Source organism: Chelonia mydas, chromosome 17, assembly GCF_015237465.2.
Source record: "Chelonia mydas isolate rCheMyd1 chromosome 17, rCheMyd1.pri.v2, whole genome shotgun sequence".
Lineage (NCBI taxonomy): Eukaryota > Metazoa > Chordata > Testudines > Cheloniidae > Chelonia > Chelonia mydas.
In genome coordinates this window covers 1,665,020-1,677,806 of record NC_051257.2, presented here as the reverse complement: position 1 = coordinate 1,677,806, position 12,787 = coordinate 1,665,020, and the positions used below count along the sequence as shown (strand labels likewise).

General features: G+C 41.6%; 1 protein-coding gene across 1 annotated transcript in view; it reads left to right on the top strand.

Moving 5' to 3' along the window:
* The first annotated feature begins 1,515 nt into the window (after window positions 1-1,515).
* The window catches only part of FAM222B (family with sequence similarity 222 member B), a 46,299-nt gene continuing 35,027 nt past the window's right edge, over window positions 1,516-12,787 (top strand). Inside the window, exon 1 of the mRNA XM_037880737.2 lies at window positions 1,516-1,842. The gene's annotated coding sequence lies outside the window, so the exon portion shown is untranslated. The remainder of the gene's footprint in view (window positions 1,843-12,787) is intronic.

Here is a 12,787-nt window from a genome sequence, read left to right as displayed (position 1 = left end):
TTGTTAGCTGTCTAAAGTGATGAATGCTGCTCCCAAGCCCTCAATTTAGCTGAAGCAAGATATTCTGCTTAATTTATCCGTCACCTTTTTTTTTTTCTACACAGGGCTAAAAACTCTTCAGCGTCATGTAAGAGTGGTTCTGTCACCTTAATATTGTCCGAAAGGTTAATCCCACTGCCTATATAGGCCTAGTAGCATATTAGGAAACGGGATTTAAATAAGCTTTTAAACTCTCTCAGTGCCACTTGGGTCTGTGACAAAAATGTCAAACTGCCAAGGGCTAAAAAAGCTGTGTTTTGTAAACTCTATGCAACAGATACAAACCTGCAGTAACAGAAAAGGGAGGTGAAATTTTCTCCATTTTACATTTGGGGAAACAGACACAAACAGGTTTAATTAGCCTGTTGCTAGTAGAGGGGAGATTATCCGGTTTATGGTAGTGCCTACTGCCCATGGCACATTCCAGACAGAATAGAGTACAATTCTGTCCTGAGCTGTTAGCTCTGAAAGGATGGAGGTGGAAGTTATGATAAAGTGGTATAGCACAACTGGACTGGAGAAGCAAGTCCCTGCTGTCTTTTGAAGGATGTATGGTCCCTTCATGCACCGCACAGGAGAATAGCTTTCACTTCTGTTCCCCCTCCCCCTCATGCTAATTATTATTCTGCAGCAATGCCCAGCAGGTCTGGGTACCAAGCCTTGGCTATGGATTATTGTACTTCTATTACAGTAGCGCCTTTTGGTGGTCCTCCTGTGTGAGGCCTATGAGTACAGGGGGGGGGTGTGCATAGCTGACAGAATTTATAATCTAAGGTAAAGGGGGCCTTAGGGCCTGTGTAGGGTCTGACGGCTGGGTAGTTCCTATGCATTTTGAAAGAAGTATTTGAAATACCAAAAAGAAATTTAAAACCCCCCTGTTGCTTTATCAGCCCTAGAGCAGAGAAGCGGTTTATTTACAGCACAGACAAGGGACTCTCGCCAAGCAGCACCTTGCTGCTCACCGTGTCTCCCCTTGCGCTGGGACAGAATGAGGCCACGGGCCAACCTGGGCGGCCCTAGGCACTCAGCACCAGCGCCCCCCAGCCCCCCGCTTCCCTCTGCGCCAGTTCTGAGGCCGAGTCCGCGCTAGACGCTTGTCAGCCAGAGGCCGAGCGGGGTGATCCCGCCTACTGCGGTCGTGCTTGGAGGCCCTAGTGTAGACGCTCCCAGCGCTGCGGTTTTGCTGGCGGGGGGGTCGCTCGCTTTACCCTACCGCCAGACAGCGCAGCGCGGCTGTGAAGGCCGCGTCCCTCCCGGGAGCCTGGCCCCTAGAGGGCGCTGGGGCGCGAGGGGGCGCAAAGCCAGAGGGCGGCGTCGTCCCCTGCGGCCAGGGCTGCTGGGCCCACTGTGGGGCGGGGTGGGGGCTGCCAGGCCCCCCGTTGGCACGGCGCGGACAGGCAGCGCTGTGGCCACCCCGCCGGGGGGGGGTCCTGGCCGCCCCGCACTGCGCCGACCCCAGCACCCGCCTCCTGCCGCCAGCGCCCCTGCGGAGGGCGGCGAGTCGGGCCTCGGGCGGCTGCTGCCCGGCGCCCGCGCGTTTCAGTCAGGCGCGGCTGAGACACCACCGTGACAAAAGCTGAAGGACCCCCTCCTCCTCCCGGCTATCAAGTGCGCCTGCGCGGGCCCTGACCGGGGCGGGGGAACGCGCCTGCGCCAGGGCGCAGCCGGCGTCGCGCTTGGCGGTGAGAGCGCATGCGCAGAGGTGCCTGGCGGTGGCGGCCTGGCGCAGCCACCACAGCGGGAGCGGCGAGCGGCGGGGGCGAGCGGCGGCGGCGCCATGAGGCCCGGGCAGGGACACCGAGAGTAAGTGCGGGCGGGGGCCGTGTGGGGCCGGGGCCGCGCGCGCTGGTGCCCCCCCGGGCGGCGCGGGGCTCTCGGGGCCCGTGTGACGCGCAGCGCGGCCCCCGGCACGGGCGGGGGGCCCGGGCCTGTAACGCCCCCGGGGCTGTTCCGTGCTGGCGGGAGGCGGAAACTCGGCCCTGGGCGAGAGAAACGCGCCGGTCGGGCGGGCCTCCCGCACCGCCGCCGCCCGGCCCCGCCTCGGCCCGGCCCTGCGCTGCCGGCGGGGCTCGGGAGACCGCGGGCTCCGGCCTGAGCAGGGCCTTTGGGGGGCCCCCGGACCGAGCCCCGGGCTGCGGTCCCGTGGCCTGGCTTCCTGTGGCCGCTTTGCCCGTCCCCGCTCAGCCCCGGCCGCGCTTTTCTCTTCGCCGGGCCGCTGGCCTGGCCGGGGGGTGCGGGAAGGAGGCGTCGCCTTTCCCTGGGCAGCCGCTGGCGCCTCTTCACGCTGGCAAGCCCCAAAAGCTCTCTTCGAAACCAGTTCGGCTGGAATAGCGTTTACACGGGGTTCCCTATCCCGGGTACGATGCCAGGGTGGCGGGAACGGTAATGAAAAACAGAGATCGTTGTTCCACGTCATTTGGAGAGAGTTGATAAAATGTGACTCGCCCAAAGTGGCGTATTGTCTCCTCGGTCTCTGGATTAAGACACCGCATCAGTGACCAGAAATATAACGATTCTTTGCTTGACAAAAAGGCCGTCCTTTCCCCTCAGATATGAACCTAGCCATGGTGAGCTTGCCTTTGTCACCTTAGGTAGACCCCTGCCACATGCTCTTTCTGGAACTGACCATAAAGACCACCTAGAAGATTCGGCTTGTTCAGAATCCAGTGTCCCACTCCTAGGCAGGACAAACAGGCGAAGGCTCCGTTGTCTATGACAGCTGCTAAGTCAATTCTAGGTTTAATTTAATGTCCTGGCCGTTATCTAGAATCCTAATTGAAGTGTGATCTATGTCAGTGACCACCAGTGTTTTCATCTGAGTCACAGCTGTGATTACCAGGGATATTTTATTTATTAGGCACCAATGTGGAACTTGTCGCAGCCAGGGCATTCTCAGTCTAGAACCTTAGCTGTGGAATTTGCTACTTATAGAGATTTGGGTGAAAGTTTTGCTTCCTTCAAAGCACAATGCAAAACACCTCTTTATTCTGATTTTCCTCTAATTATGTGGGTGAGTTTCCCCAGTATAATTTCATGGATTATACTGTCAGAGGATCGAAGGCAGAATCTTGGTCCTACCCACCCCTTTGTAAGAAACTGTATTTCCCAATTATGTGATTGATGTTTTAGAAGTGTGTAATAATTTTGGAACAAGGGAACAGGCTCAGCTGATCCTTTTTTAAAGAGACAAGATATTTTCAGAAAGAAAATGGCTTCTTGGACAGGTCCAAGACACACGTACCCTTTTCAGGTACTGAACACAATAGGCTAGCTTTGGTTCTTTCCTACCAGAGACTATCTGCCTTTGGGGACCTAGTCCCAGATTCTTTCAGGAAGAGAGAGGTCAGTTCTTTTTTTGAAAGGCCAAGAAAGGGGAGGACCTTCATGAGCCTTTTTATGAGCTGCACGCACACATTTGAGTCCAGAGAAAGATAGAGGGTGGTTTTGAACCACTTTTACTAACTCTAAAATGTCCTTATTGACAAGGAATGTGATGTTAGATTTGCTCTAACATATCAGCACTGTAATAATAAATTACTCTTGTTGGATTTGGAACAGGAAGGGGAATACATAGTTAATTATCATACAACAGTGCTAATGTACATTTATTCCTGTTATAGCGTGTAAGTGGTTTGTGATCTTTTCTGATGTTGTAATGCAGAAATATGAGTCACAAAGGCTCATATTAATCAAGATTTTGTAAATTCTTTCCTTTTGGCAAATTTTGAAGCTTCCTGGCAGGAAAAGTATGTACAATAAATACCAAACCATAATGAAAATCATTCGCATTGCAGAGGTTTACTTGTCTGTTTCCAGCCCACTCAGCAAGTTAACTATTTCACTGCCTTTGGGTAGGCAATACATGATTTTCCAGAGCAGGACCTGAATGGCTTTATAGGTATATGTGGTATGCTTTCCTGTTGGCTCTGCTTTAAATTACTGCATATGCCTGTTAAAATAAATTGTGGATATGGGCCTGTGCATAGCCCTGCTACACCAGGGGTTTAATAACAATAGTTTATTGTACATGTGTATTAAGATGACATAAATTATTTTCTTTGATTCGCCACTGAAGCCTCATGGAAGACTGTTAAGTTTCTAAATAAATATTTTTCTGCTGAAGTACTCTTTCCTCTGATTATAAAAACACAGGTTCTCTTAATAGTTAATTGCTCCTGCAGCTGTTTCCCCAAATGAAGTTGGATTCCTCTGTGATGTCATTTCCACAAGAGCCAATGTGATGTCACTGTAATAGGGTAAATCTTATTAGGTGTATTGGGCTTGATAGTTTCCAGGTATGCAATAGGAAAAAAACATCTTCTAGTTCTAGAATTGCTGGGTAAAATTCCATGGCCTGTGTTATGCAGGAGGTCAGAGTAGATCATCATAGTGGGCCCTTCTTTCCTTAAAATCTATGAATCTGTACGTTTCTGATCAGACATTTTATTTTTCTGTAAGGACTTGTACTCTGTCAGTCCAAGGCTCATAACTTCAGGTGAGCAATAAGCAACAGGAACAGAGTTCTTAAAAAGTAAATATTCTGTTCTTATGAAAATTCAGTGTGGTAGTAAATCTGGGGAAGTATAAAAAATATAATATGAAGAGTATTTTAAGTAGACTAGATTTCACTGTAGTATCAGAGGGTCCATTGAGAGAGAAGAACAAATGAATGTTGGAGGGCAGAGAGGAAGACAGACTTCCTTTAGTGGGGCAGTTGGAGAATTAACTGTCCTGAAGTAACATTCATATTTTTGAGGAGAGGAAGATTCAGCCAAAAGTGATTAAGGATCGGGACAGATCGGGAGATTGAGATAAGGGAGATGAGACTTTCAGCAAGAAATGGACCTACATTTTTTTTTTTGCCTTAACAATGACCTCTTTGGGACCCCTGTAAATGGATCTACACCACAATCCTCATAACAGAAATTAAATACGTCTAGCCTGAGATGGAGAGGCTAAAGAGCTGGTTTCTCTCAGGGAAAGACTGACCTGACAAGAGTCGGAGAAAGCAAGAGCTGGGGGAGCATTAGATGAATGGACTTCCAGTTTATGAGCCGACTCGAAAGAATGCTATGAAAAATTGAAAATACGTGAAGAAGCTGCACTGAATTATACTGAAGTCCTTACACATTCTTTTCTCTTCTGACTCAGTGTGGATCATTGAAACAAGAAATGAGCAAAAATAGACAAATCTAAAGAACGACATAGGAGAGATTATTGCTGGAAGATGTTGGCATCTCCTCAGTTCTTTTACTCTTCATATAAATTGTTTGCTGTGTACATGGATTTTGAAGTGTAAAAAATTCTATTTTATGCTGAGATACGACTATGCACACTGCCTGAAGATACTTACAGGAATCTGTACCGCTTTAATGCTGACATTAAATAATGGCCCTGCTTTTGATGGTCTATCCATCATGTTGTGAATTTTCTCAGTGGAGTAAACAACATACCTCTGGCAAAGTAAATAGTATTTTGCATAAGGGCATGGTGTGGGTTCCCCCTTCCCTCCATATTCCAAACAGATCCACAGTGCTTCATCTGTAGAACAGTTTGCCAAAAGTGTCTCTCCTAATCACATTTGAGGTTGATAAATGCCCACTTACGAATGTTTTTCTCTAGCTGCATATGTTTTCTATAATTGTAAGGCAAGCATCTAATTTAAGTTTTATTTATGTTTAAAGTTCTCCTCTGGTAGATACCTGTTTACCGACATTTGCATTGGGGACTGTTGCTGAGGGAGAGGTTCAAGAGGCAAAATTAGGTTCTTTCAGACCATGAAGTATCTGCATTTTTCAGAAATGTATCCTGCTGTGAAATCTGCACATGCCTTAGCATGTCTGCTCTTCCGTATTCACATTCATGACTGCATGGGGGATTTAAGGTCTGCAATATGTTCCTCTTTACTGAGTACTGTGTTTTCTGTGTCTCTGCCTTTTCTGTTCTCATCAACCTCTTCTCCACTCTTGACTTCTGCTCATTTTTGGCCGGTGCATGAGGGTGCAAGAGCAAATGGCTCCAGCACCCCGACACCCACCAACTAATCCACACAACCAAGATGTTCTGCATTCTCCATAAATTGCTTTGTCTCTCTTAGTGGATGGACCAACTCTAATAGTGAGAGAAATAACTAATTTAACAGGTTGGCAAATTCATAGATTCCAAGGCCAGACAGACTGTTGTGATCATTTAGTCTGACCTCCTGGATAATACAGGCCATAAACTTTCCCAAAGTAAAAATGTAAGGATGCAAAATGGAATCTTGGGGGCCTTCCTGTGTTTCCTGCCTGACTCAAGTTACTCCAAGGACCACCCAGTCCACATGCTGGGCTTTATGGAACTTCCAAAAATGCAACTGAGAACTTATCCCAAAGTCTTGTCTGCCAAGTAAAGGATTAGTGATCAAGTGGCCGGGGTTATGAGATAAATGCTTAAAGTGCATATTTTTTCCACACACGATGGTAGTATCTGGTGTAATTGAACACTTATATAGGGCCACGTTGTGATATATTTATCCCATTAAATAGTACCTGAGTTTATAAATAGTCCAGTTGACTTTCCTGGGATTACTCATGATGTAATATGAATAAAGGTTTCACAATCTCCCCCACAGTGCCTTTCATCTTCAGAGCACTTCACAAGTATTTTAAACTTTTTTCACACTGTAAATTGATGGGGGTTAATATTCGCAAATTGTATTGGGGACAGGAGAGGCATGGTGTAATATTCCTATTTCCCAGTAGTATTTTTAACTTTCCCCGTAATAGTTTCTAAGCCTAGCAATCTGTATGTGGGAGTATACAGTGTGTGTATATATATATTTTAATGGCATGTTGTTTGAGTGGAGTTTGGGTAACATTCTTCATAAGAAAGATAACCTCTCCCAAAAGAGTCTTATTGCTATTCTAAATACTGACCTATGCTAGTGAGACTATTTCTAACAGTTATGCTTGCCTGGCACCACATGAATTTGGACATGACAGATTAATGTGTTCTTCAGCTCAGTCTATGTGAAGGCTAAATCTTCATACCACTTTCCTTTTCAAAAGCTTTGTGGTATTTGGTGTTAGTAGCAATGCTTTTTGAAACATACATCTTTTAAAAACTAGTGAGGTGCAGAGGATCCAATACTTACTGCCACCATTTCTCTACTACCGGTAGGGTACTTATACCTGTTCATTATTTCATATCCTCTTCGATTTGTATTTCAGCTGACCTTGTCCCAAACATGCTTCTGTTCTTGTGCACAGGGATTATGAATTGTTTGTGCTCATAATATTCACAATCTTGTTTATCATATATCTGAAAATTAGCCTCTCCGGAACATGTGGAAAAAATACAGATATCCTGGTTTGTGGAATAACTCCTGAAGGGCACAGTTTAATTAGTTAAGGTCTGCTTTTGACATAGAATAAGTCTTGCTTGGATAGCTTTATTTATTTTTGAGGGGGAGTGGGCAGGAGAGATTTTCAGTACAATATTCTAAATTGGAATGGTCTACTGTGGTTGACCCAAATTAAGATAGAATAGCTTCTGTAAAATTTGAAGAACTGTGCTGTGCTTTTTGAATATAGAACAATGAAATTTTAAGTGCATCCACATACATTTTATAAATAACTAAACTAATCAAAACACCTAAATAGATTAGTAGATGGATCTACTCTAGGACAGTTTATTAGAAAATTGTATTTACTCTAAATAGAATTTCTAGTGTTACAATCTTAGACATAGTTTTAGGTAGGATTTTATTAAGCATTTTCCTATTCTTATTAATAGAATTGTATGTGTTAGATTGTCTTCAGGGAGTGAAACAAATCTTCAGCGTCGTTAAGTCTGCAGTGTAAGTAAAAATTGAAATTATATCGGCTTTCAAACTCTTATTTTGTCACAATGGCTAAAATAGTAGCATTACAAAGAAAAAGGTTAACCATTAAAGTTTTTTATTTTTTTAAAACCAGTAAATCAAAAAATGATCTGCCAAGTGATACGTTGCTGACGTATTTAGTACAGGCAGCCCAATTAAGATTCTGTATATTGTTTCCAGTAGGATTCTGATTGTTTCTAATTTTGGAACTATGTGAGAGCAAGTGAAAGTAGGTGAAGTGATGTGCTTTGCTATTCATAGTGAGTCCAGTATCAATTTTTTTTTTTTCCCCTGGAATCTTACTTCTCATGTAACCTGTAATGTGGTGTTCTGAGAACAGGTAAACAAACTACTTTAGTATTCTCCTTTTTCTTTGTTTCACTGCTAAAATAATAACCAAGTTCAACTTCCCACAAATAATCTCTTGTGTGGTGGGCCTGGGGTTCCTGGCAGAATAAAATGACTAATCTCTAGAGGTACAGTGAATGAAAAGCTCATTGTTTTCATGTATTTTCATCTGTTTTCATCAGAGAGCATATTTGTCTTTTCAGTATTCAGTAATGGATTTTTTTCATTCTCTGATACCATTGTATAACAACATGACTTGCTGTCTCATGCCATCCATATTTTTGCTTGCACACTCAAAACTTTGAGCATGCATTTGAGATTACTTATATACTGCAGTCTTATCCTTTATGGATATTGTGTTCTCTGTCCATCCCTGAATGCACAGCATACAGCACTTTCCCAAAGACTATTTATAATCCAGCGTTAACTTGAATCTTGGTCTTAAAATAAAGATAAGCCATAATCTTATTAAATAGAAATTACTGTGGAATGAAAGGAGCATCATATGAGTTTAAAAGTGAGTTAGTGCTACTGTTCTCTGAGGTAAATTTCCACCACTTGCACTCTGTGGCAAATATGCAGTGGAACAACATACATTCTTAACATCTGGAAAGGACAGTCCTTTGTAATTACCCAATCACTTTTCCATTCAGCCAGGTCAATGGTTTTAAAACGTCCATTTGCTCTGTCATTGTTTCTCTTGGTACCAGTCTCTTAAATTGCACCAATCTTAAGGTGCCTTCTTTTCTCTGTTTTATGTCTATAATAATCAGAAGATACACTGAATGTAATCTCCACTAACTGATGAAAAAATATGTTTAGAGCCATCTGAGAGCCTAATGTTGGCTTTATGTTGGTTATAATTGTCTTCCTTCTTTATGGTTGTATCTGCTCACCCTCTGTGTGCCCCCTCTCCCCCCACAATTCTGTGAGATAATAGAATTGCATGGAAACTAAGTCCTCCAGTGCTTTTTGAGAAGAGTGCCATTTTAAATACAAGTAGAAGGTGTTGGCTTCAGTGCTGAGAGGATTTTGGTTGTTTAAGTCTGCCAAATAGTTCACAATTCAGAGGTTTACGCTTATTTATTTAGTTTTTATCTTCAACTACTGGAAATTCTTCCAGGATGCTGGCTTTCATTTTTTTCATCTGTACATTGTTGATGATGTGCTCTTACTAGAGCTCTTAATTCATATCTCCTTTAACATTAAATTCCCCACAGCTGTGAGCACTTGTAAACCAATACCTATGAATACCAACCATGTGAAAAGGCCAAAGCAGGCTAACAAAAGTATCTCTAACCAATTTTCCATGTTCTTTCTGTTCATACCACTTCTGTTTTCCCCCTCCCGTAAAGGCTTCAAGTGTTTGGATTTAGAAATGACTTGGGAACAGGTCACTTTGAAAGCATTTTTTAAAGGAGTTGTAGATACTTACTCCCATTCAGTTCTGAAATCCTTCTGCTCTGGTCTATAGCTTCTCAGTTGCAAGATTTCATTTTGTTCTTATAAGATTTCTCCCAATATTCTCTAGGAATCCAGTTTTCCACCCAAGGCTAGAGAAATATTTGGGAAATCTTTTATACCTGTTCTAATTATCCCTTGTTTCTGCGCATTTGCTCGGTGATGCTTTTGATGGTTAAGATTTGTTATGACTTCTAATTTATTACATTAAAGTGTTTCCAATTACATATGATTTAAATTTGGGATTAAACCTTAGTAGTGCTTGTTTTAATATTTTGGAACTGTAATAAACTAAAAATGAGTATGATTAGTAAATAGAATATTTTGGTGTATATTCCCACATATATGGATGGCATCAATCTTCAACATGTTACCTTAATAGCATAAACTGTCTTCCCACATACATGCTAACAATGAGTAAAGTTGCACACTAAAAGAATGAAAGCCTGAGGAATTTTAAGTGCCATGTATAATATAAATTAAAACCATTCAGCCAAATTAAAAGTAGTGAAGGAAAGTACTGTAGCATTCTTAATACTACCATCTAGTGTGTGAGGGAGAAATTGCATCCAGTTATTAAACGCCATTCTTTTAACATGGTCCAATTTGGCAACGTATCTTTTCTTCGGTAGGTTTTTTTCCCTCCCTTGATGTTCCAGAATTGTCTGACATCCCAGGATTAATGAAGATTAAGGCTTCAAGTGCTTGCATCTTGGTAGTTTATTTGTGACATTTGTAAAATGGCTGTGCACCATGTTTAAGAAAAATTGCCTTTCATATGTAGGGTTTATATTCTGCTTGAATGTGTTCTGCTCTATTTACTTGTCATTTTGTGCTAGCATGTGAACCATCTGATTTGTGAATAACTTATTGTTGTTGAAATAAAATTAAAGTAGCTGTTGCAGTTATTTAAAAGGCAATTAAGTTTGATTTTATTCTGTTGTAGTATCTCCTATGAAAGTGCATAAAACTTGGTGTATGGGTTAAAGTCGTATTAAAAAATGTTTAGTGTCTTAGTTTTTTCCCATAAGCTATGTCTTACACCACTGGGACATGCCAAATAAATGCTCAATTAAAATCTCGTACCATTGAGTTAGATGCTGGAAGTGCAGTGACTATGTAAGAAAATATCGTAGCCATTATGTGATCTTATACACATCCTTAAAACTGACAATCCGTTCTGGGAGATGTAATAGGCCAGGACAAAGGAGTTTCTCCCTCAGTCTTTCAAAAAGTGCTATGAATCTAACTTCTCTGGGAAGGTCACCAAAGATGGGTAAATATACTTTGCTGTGGTGACTGGATACACAGATGCTCCTAGAACCCTGGACAGTTTATGCAGGAAAACCTTGATCTGTTAGAACTATTGCACAATGATAGAGAACTCAGCTTGTCCTTAATGGTCTAATAAGGGCATGAACAGAGTGTAATGTTTATCATATCAGAAAATTGTCTGTATGAAGCACTCTGATCTCTTAATTTTGTTAGTACTGAATAGAGTAGAGTGGGTAGAAATGTTCTGGTTACCAGTTAAAATACTACTCTTGACTTTGATTTTTCTTATTGGGAGGAAACTAGCATATCCTTCCCAATTTTGTAGACCATTTAATGAATATATAGCTTCCTGATTTGTTACTGATATGTTACTGTCATATAGAGAACTTGAGAATTATTTTATTTTTAGAAACACACAAAAGGTAAGGAAATTAATTTAAAACTTTTGTGTAAAAGTTAAGTATTGGTGCAAGATACGTCTTTATTTAACCTAGATGAGTTTGCACATGTAAGCTTTCAGAGTTAAGTCTGTCAAGAACACTTGGATCTGGAAAAAATGATTTGTAGCTTTGAAGGCCCAGATAAAACTGTTTTCCGTACTATGTGCATAAAAATAAGGTAGTAAATATTCCTAAAGGTAATGCATCATATATTTGCTTCAAATTCCAACTGTTGGTTACAGTAGTGTTTTGAAAAACTTAACATATAAAATTAGTTCAACATTTCTCAACAAATATCACGTTTACTTCAAAGAAAATTTAGAATAAATTTTTCCTCCAGCAAATATATCAAGACCAAAATTAAGCAGGAGTAACTTCCCATTATAACAATCACTTACAGTTCAGTGATTAATGCACAGGTATGTAAGTTTGACTATCAGAGTTCAGTTCTCATTCTGTCACTGTCTCACTGTATAGCATTGATCGTGTGAGTTTGGACCTGGTGTAGGTCTCTGCACTTTCTCCACATATTCAGTGGTAGAGAGGGGAACACACCCTAATTTCCAGGTTCTGAACTCTGTATTTTGATGTTATGGGAGCTGAAGTACTCAGCCCCTCATGTGACACTGCAGTTCATCTATTTGTGCTTCTACTCCTCCAGCTGTACAATATGGTCACATCTCATAGGAGTGTTGACAATTATTTCATTAATGTTGGAAGGTGCTGGAAGGTGCTATAGAATTGCAGAGCATTGTTGGAGTCCTCAGGTTTTGAGAGAAGATTAGAGCTGATAAAAGTATTTATGGAAGCCTCTTAATGCATCAGTTGTGTTACTATGAAATGCTTTAAGGAAAACTCCAATAATTACACTTTCTAAATATTTACTGAATGACAATGTCAAAGAATTTAAAGCATTTATTTAGGAATGCATTACTGTTCCAATATCTGTTCAGTGAAACAGGTAGTCTCAATAGGGGACTGCAATTTTAATACTTCCCAGTAGGAGTCCTAATTTGATAAGTCAAATTAGGACTGAAAGAGTAGGCTGAATGATTAGAAAGCATTAGCAATAAAAAAAAATCAGAATTGTTGTAAGGTAACCATTACAAAAATATTTAGTCATCTTCAACAGTTACTTAAAATGTTAAAATTATATAGTATACTTTTAAATCTGGAAACTTTAATAACAGTCCAATTTTGTTTTCCTTTGCATCTGTTGATCAAGATGGAAGCTTCTGCCTTGATCACTATATTTTACTATAAATAAGATACATCATTTGGAAATTTTTCTGTGTGCTTCTTTAGAAGTACCAATCATATTACCCTGTAGTCCATCTTTCAGGCCAGGTCTCCTATTAAT